This window comes from Gracilinanus agilis, chromosome 3 (genome assembly GCF_016433145.1).
Source record: "Gracilinanus agilis isolate LMUSP501 chromosome 3, AgileGrace, whole genome shotgun sequence".
Taxonomy (NCBI): domain Eukaryota; kingdom Metazoa; phylum Chordata; class Mammalia; order Didelphimorphia; family Didelphidae; genus Gracilinanus; species Gracilinanus agilis.
The window spans coordinates 592,457,656-592,465,546 of record NC_058132.1 but is presented as its reverse complement, the minus strand read 5'-3'; the positions used below and the strand labels follow the sequence as shown (position 1 = coordinate 592,465,546).

At 37.8% G+C, this 7,891-nt stretch overlaps 1 pseudogene; it reads right to left on the bottom strand.

Annotated features, from left to right (window-relative positions):
* Nucleotides 1-481: 481 nt before the first annotated feature.
* LOC123241889 overlaps nucleotides 482-7,891 on the bottom strand; it is a 94,797-nt pseudogene continuing 87,387 nt past the window's right edge.

The following is a 7,891-nucleotide window of genomic DNA, read 5'->3' as shown; positions in this document are numbered from 1 at the left end:
GTTCTTCTAGCTTAAACTGAAGACGCTTTGAAGAAATTCAGAGATAATATTTTATGGTCTTCAGATTTATAGGCCTTGGAAATGCGATTCAGAAACTTTCCTAGGAGTGAGTAGACATCTGGTATTGCTATTTTTGTTTTGCTATATGATTATTTTATTTTAAATGTCTAGAGCATAGCAAGATTTATATATGAGTAGATGCAAAGAAGAGAAGAGAACAAGGAAGACAATGCTTACAATGATGAGAATAATGCCAGTGGAAGAAAACCATAGCACAATTCCAAAGAATGCTGTAAAATAATGACCAAGCTTGGCCTCGAAGAAGAGACCTAGGAGGTGCTATTCCCACTTCTTTTTTAAAACTTTCCTTTTTTTCTATTACACATAGAAACAATTTTTTATTCCCACTTCCTTGCAGACAGTTGTCCAACTTCATTGGCAAATACAACACAGAGGACATTGTCTGTGAATTGGTTTGTCATCAAAGAGGAGATGGTATAGGCGCATTTCCTTTGTTACTCTCTTTTAAATCTAGGTTTTCTAGTGCATCCTCTAAAAGCATAATATATATATATATATCCCATACCACAAAAATCTGTCATTCCTTTCACTCCCTTCATCCACACACCTGAGAAGGAACTTTCTTCATGCATCAAAGTGGATAGTAGGTCTTGGACAAACAGGCTACAGTCTGCTCTCTCACTTCCCATTGACTGATATTCTATTTTAGACATATAAGGATCATTTAACCTTTTAAGAAGAAATTGAGGGGGCAGCTAGGTGACTCAATGGATTGAGAGCCAGGCCTGGAGATGGAGGTCAGGTTCAAATCTGATCTCAGATGCTTTCTAGTTGTGTGACCCTGGGCAAGTCACTTAAGCCCCACTGACTACCCCTTATCACTCTTCTGCCTTGGAACCAATATATAGTATTAATTCTGAGACAGAAGCTAAAGTTTTTTAAAAGGAGAAGAAATTGAGAGTTTCTGTTTTCTGTATTTGACATTTTGGTTGTTGCTGTCAACTATGCAATTGTAGTGGTGATGCTACTTGGATTACTTTAATGTGCCTGGTTGCATTATAGGCTGTCTCCAGTTGTTACCATGCTGTCTATGGGTGTTTTTCTAGCTGCAACTACATCTGCAGCTATTATAAATGAGGAGTTGAGGGATCAGAAGAATTGAGTTGTCCTCCTGAAGACTCACTGCTAATGGCTGAGATAAAAGTTCTTAGCACCAGGATCCATGACTTTCCTATTGCTTAGGGAATATGAACCCTTCAAAGAATGCTCACCAGTAAAACTGCTAGTAAAGTACATGTTTGATCTACCAACCTCAAGGCCTCCCAATCCCAATCGCAGTGAGACATTCTAAGTCAAACACCATTCAGTTAATCAAAATCTCAAGGGGCTCTGTTTTCCAGTATGAGATGAGCTACAAAGTCATCTATGGCATTATAAGGATCTCCACCAATGCATAGATTGGACAAATCACTTTTGGAATTATGCTCCAGACCTCTTTCAGTTGTTGTCAGATTCTAAACTCTGAATGTTTGAAATACTCAATACGTGGCAATACGTTTGAATCATCCTGTTCATCAGCAGCCAATAGAGAAGTGAACCGACCCCTTGGCATAGGAATATTTAAGGGAACTGATCTTCTCAGAGTCATCTTTCAGGATGGCTTTGGTCACATTAGTATTGTAGAAAAATGAGAATAATGATTGGTAGCTGCTTAATATGGTCAATCTATTGGAGAGATTCATTATGGCATTTCCAGGCATGAGCCCTGAAACAAGTGGCTATTGGGTTTGGAGCTATAATCATCATCATTAATGTAGTGCTTTAAGGCTTGCAAAGCAATTTACAAATATTATCTCATTTTATTCTCACAATAACCCTTGGAGATAGATGCTATAATTATCATCCCTATTCTACAGATGAGAAATGTGTGGCAGACAGAGATTGACTTCCCCATAGTCACACAGCTAATAAGGGCCTGAGACTAATTCAAACTCTCAAGTCTTTCCGACTCCCAAGTCCAGCACTCCATCATCATCTTACTTATCTGTCTCTACAAGTGCAGTTTAGTTATAGAACTATAGATTCAGAACTAAAGGAGACTTCAAAATGTAGTGTAAGTCCTTTTTACAGATGAAGAAACTAAGACCCTGAGAGATCACATAACTTACCCAAGGTGATATAGGTAGTAAGTAATAAGTATAGGATTCAAACCCATATCCTCTGACTCCAAAGCTGGTGATCTTTCCAGTGTATCATCCTGACCATTTTACAGTGGTTTTCAGATCAAGTTTTCATTCAGGCATCTTCCAGATTTCCACCAACCCCAACAAAATGAGCAGTAGTTTCCAGAAAAATGGAATCAGAATCTCAGTATATATATGTATACTTAAGTCGCCATGACTTTAAACAGTCAAACCAGCCCAAGTCATGAGAGCTGAGGAAAGCTAAGCAGGACCCAGTAACCAGCAAACCTACATTAGCAAGGTCTCAGATCATCAGGAAATATTCAAGTAGAGATAATTTCAGAACCAAGGAGAGCTCCCAGTAAGCTCTAGTACCAATGGGTTTCTCCTGACTGAGGTCTTTAATTTTGGGCAGTTCCTGGGGCTTCCCATTTGGCCTCATTGATTCATAAAACATTCAACAAACATTTTAGAACCCAGAGTTTCCTATAGGATTGAACTCCCTTGGCAGTGAAAGGATTTAAATGCTTAGATCAAATTCTCTTTTCCTGGTAGTAAAATAATCCTTCTCTTCCACTCATGTCCAAAAGTCGATCTACATCATCCACATAGATTGGGGGTTCAGCTGTGAAGAGAAGGTCTGATAGGCTTTGAAGAATCAGACTTTTGGACAGGCAGTTCCCAACTACCAAAGGAAAACTAAGCTACCTCATCCTCAAACTTGGTGACCCAGTTAACCTTCTGGCCTGGGACAGATAATTCCCTTGGCAAAAATCATGATAAGAGAACATTATTTCTGCAATGGAATATCATTGAGAAGCTCATCTATTTTTGTTTGAAATGGTCATGTAATCTTATCAGTGTAAGTTTTTGTGAAACTCCTTCCAGAGATGTAGATAGGTAAATCTACCATAATTATACATATAGGGAATTACCTAGAGGACATTGATTAAGTAACTTGCCTATGGTCACATAACTGGTCATGTGTTTAACCTGGAAATTATGTCTTCCTGACTCTAAAATCAGCCTTTTATCTTCTATACCATGCTGTCTTTCTGGGAAGACAAAAAATAAAAACAAAAACTAATTTATAAGTCAAAATGTACTTACCATAGCAGATGAAGAATTTCCAGCTTTTCATGGCTGCATTCCTTTCTATGTTTAGGTAACTGTTCCTAAATCCAGTATCTTCCTCCTTCTAATGCCTCAACTTCCAAATTGCTGATTGTAGAGAAGTTAAGGGAATCTCCAAAAAATGATATATATGTGATTCATTTCCCTTCATTTAATGACAGTTAAGGGGTCACTGAATTGTTCATTCAATTTCTTAGCTATAATATTTGCCAATGATATAATCCAGCTCCTTTGGATCTTACTCCAAGGAAAATTTCAGCCATTAAGATTAAGTGACTCATTGATATCAAATCAAAAGTCAAGAATAGAAAAAATTGGAATACAGAGCCCCTAAGTGCTACAATTAAAAAAAAAGATTTGATAAGATGTAAAAGAAGATGTAACATTCAAGACTTAGTTACTCTTTCTTCGGAATTGGTTTTATTTTGGAAATTAAGAATTAATTTGGAGCCTCTTCCGTGTATAAAGGTGTTAATTCATACAGCATCCCTGCTAAGTAGTTCAGAGTACCTAAAAAAGAAGTAGGTGATGTCTTACTTGGACTTGGACAAGGCCACTCAACCTGCTAATGGCAGAGTCAGACGCTGTTTTTTAAAAATGATCTTAAAGACGGCATTCTTTTGATTTTTTGCTTGCAATAAATTATACAGTTAGAAGAACATCACAAATTGGGCAGCAAAAAAGTAGCAGAACAACACAGAGATCCTATTCATACAATTAGTTGTTTTGCATTCCCAATGAACTGGCAATTGCCACCCCATATTCATTGACATCAGAGTGCTACCCATTAGTTGTAGGCTTGGAAAACATTTTAAGTCCTGCAGTGAAATGTTTTTGGCAGACAGTTTCAGTCAGTTATTATTAACAACACAACTAAAACAATCCCCACATCAATTCTGATTCTCAAGAGGGTCCCTGGAAGAAATGGTGGAGGCTAGAGTTCAAGTACTTTTGCAAAAGCAAGTCTTGTCTTCAAATCACTCACAACCTTTTAAATAGCCTTTGTATTTTAAGTAAATAAAGTAGTACTTGATGATGCCTTTTCTGGCCTTCTCTTGCATCTTTCATTACTGTGAAATTTTTGGAGACTATGGCTGAGCCATGACTTAACCTCACAGGGGCTCTCTCAGTTGCAAAGGTCTCTTTTAAAGAATCCCACAAGAATACAGCCAACTCCCAATTATCTCTGCTAATGGGCAACTGGAATCACATAGATGAAGTTAGTTTTTCAGATAATTTCCAAGCCTCATTTAGTGAATATTTTCCACTTCCTATTCCATCAGCCTTGTAATGAGCTAAAAAATTCACTGATTTGGATTTCACCCTTCTTTCCCCAACTTTTGGGCTATTGGAAACAAAAAGACAAGATCTTTGGTTTTGCTGATATTTGAAGTTTTAGATTTAGGACCTTCCTGTAAAGGATAATAATGATCATTGACATTTTCATTGAATGGAATATGTAGTCTTTGACTTTCCCAGACAATTTTACAGTGTTTCCTGATCCTCTTCAATTGTGCTTATAATGGTGATAAACTCATTTTTACCTTCTCTGTTTGTCATCTCCTGAACATAAACTTGAGAGAATTAACAGTATTGATATAAGTACAACTAGATGAATTATTGAAAGAACTTGGTCCAAATTTTCTTTGCACAATCAAGTCTTGCCTTTATGGTTGTTAAATTCCTTAGAATAGTGCTTGTGTTTGTGGTAAATACCTGACTTAATCCAAGAAATGCAGGTTTTTCTACAATTTGTTTCTCAATTGTGGATACTATATATTTGACTCAGTGTACTGACTTGTGTATACTTGAATCAAGTTACTTACTTTTTTGGTGCCTTAATTATCACATCTGTAACAGAGATGAACTATTTTTTTTTGAGAAGAAAAGGTTTCCTTTATTTTCAGACCACTGGAAGATGTATGGACCTTATGATCCCATCAATATGGGCATTCTCTCTCCTTATACAGATTGCAAACTCATAATATTCAGCTCCTGTTTGCATCTTTTCATAAATCCTCCACAGAGCTTCTTTGTATCCTGGAGATCTTGTTCTAGATCTTTCCAAATTGTGGGGATACTAAGAGTGGCTCAGTGGATTGAGAACCAGGCCTAGAGATAGGAGGTCCTGGGTTTATATCTGACACTTCCTAGTTGTGTGACCCTGGGCAAGTCACTTAAGCCCCACTGCCTAGCCCTTACCATTCCTCTGTCTTCGAACCAATGGAAGCAACAGTATTGATTCTAAGACAGAAGGTAAGGGTTTTTTTTTAAAAAAGCATTATATAGGTACCAAAGAAGCACACAAGCTATTAGTTATCCTTTGCTCTCCCTACATAGTTAACCTACCTCCTTTAATGGTTGTACCTTTCATTGGTACTATATTTTACCCTGATTCTCTGTTGATACTTTTCATTGGTAAGATGCTGCAGCCTGATTGTTCCTATTAGGTGTATCTCTATTGCCCTTTGGGTGCCTGCAACTAAAATTCATTGAAGCTATGATCTCTTGTCCATTGTAGCCATTTAGCACCACTGGAAGAATATTGTTTTTAAAGATATGAGCTTTTGTTTTGATGTGGGAAAAACACACCCAAGTCTGTAGCAGGATCTTGCCCCAAGAATGGGAGACTTTCCATTCAATCTAGAAGAAAATAATTTCATTTGAAGAAGTGGTTTATGGTGGTATAATAGCCTAATAGCTGGTTGAATAGTCTGGGGGCTAATCAGGTAGCCTTAGGGCTGATGGATAAGCCCATGGGCTATTAGAGTAGCCTCTTTGGAGCTTATAGTATGGAGTAACAGCTTGATTGTAGAGTGGTAGCTTCTATTGTAGAGTGGCAGCTTCCATACCCTGTGCATCAGAGTTGGTATATTTATTGGGTGTAGTAGCTTGGCATCTCCCATTCCAAACTCAGGTAGAGGTATGTTTGGGGATTTGTTGCCATAGGAAATAAGGAGCATGCCCAAGATTTGGGAATTCTTGTGGAATTCCACAGCCCCAGTGGAGAAGTTCCATGTTCCATCATTCCACTTTATCCTCATCTGTCAATATGAGAGAGGTCTTGCTGCCCTTCTAGAATGAGAACATGGGAGTGGGGAGATATAGTACATTGCAGGATTACTATAGGTAATGAATTATGTCTTTCAATTATAAGAGTAATTAATAAAACCAATTACAAACAAAGCTGATGCCTAGTATAGAATATCACAGATCTAGTACACAGAGTGGGTAAGTGGTCAATCTGAAACTCGTGCTTGACTACATTTTGGAACTACAGGTTTTGTAGTTGATGTTTAACCAGTGCTAACTAATGAGAACTGCAAGATTTCAGAGTATAAGGGTCCCGTTCCTATTACTACACCTTAGTGCCCATTGTCAGTCCACATCAGTTTCAGGGTAAATTTAGGGGCTCATTAAAAGCACCTCACAATTTTCCAGCAGCAATCCATGCTGCTTTCTGCCTTCTTTTCAATTCTGGATCCAATTTATTATCTATTTACATTGTCTTCCCAAGATATATGCACCAATGGACTGAATAATAAGGGCTGTCAATCCATCTAATGGTGTGCTCATATGTAGATGGATATGTACAATAGGGATTCTCTAATCAAATTTTCTCCTATGCATAAAATAATAATTATAAATTTTTTTGTATAATCATCAATCTCATGTAGGAAACTGCAATATTTTGAGGACTTGATTCAAACAACAAAATATCATCTACAAACAATGTTTGAAGTATATTGTCATCGTTACGTAGTTTTCTCTCCCATTTAGAATTTGTACTGAACACCCATGATAGTGGAGAAAACCTTTGTTGAACATATGGCTTCCTATTTTTACCTCACTTGAAAATTAATAATAATGTTATTGAATAAAGTAATTGCTATTGTTGCTTCTTTGAAGGAATCATGCATGAATTTCAATACATGTATAACCACAGTATAACTCCCAAGGTTTCTTGAGACTTTACTGAGCTGGGAAATCTGTGTGGGCCTACGTTCAGGTTACTCTTTTCTTTTTGTCTGGAGACACTTCCACCCAGACCTTGGGTGGGGAGAAATAACCAAGAAGAACAAGTCCTGAGTCTGTTAGCTTCTCTAATCTTGAAGAAGGGTACAGAGAAGGGGTCGGCAACCTTTTTGGCCGTGAGAGCCATAAACGCCACATTTTTTAAAATGTAATTTCATGAGAGCCGTACAGTGCTCACAGTGCGCGCTCCTGTAACAGTGCCTGAAAAAAAAATTGACTTTATGGCTCCTGCAGAAAGAGCCATATCTGGCCCTCAAAAGAGCCAGATATGATATGCTCAAGAGCCATATGTTGCCGACCCCTGCTACAGAGGATCTATGTACAGTCTTCCTGAAACTTTGGTCTTATGCTGCAAAGCATAAACTGAAACCTCTTTACTGAGTCATTTGCAGAAGCAGACAGACAAGAATGGATCCCAGCAGACTGAAGGTAGAAGGAAAAAGGTGGAAAGTATAGATTAAAGGGAAAACCAGTACATCTCATCTGTGAGAGTAAGCAGAAATCCAATCCACAGCATT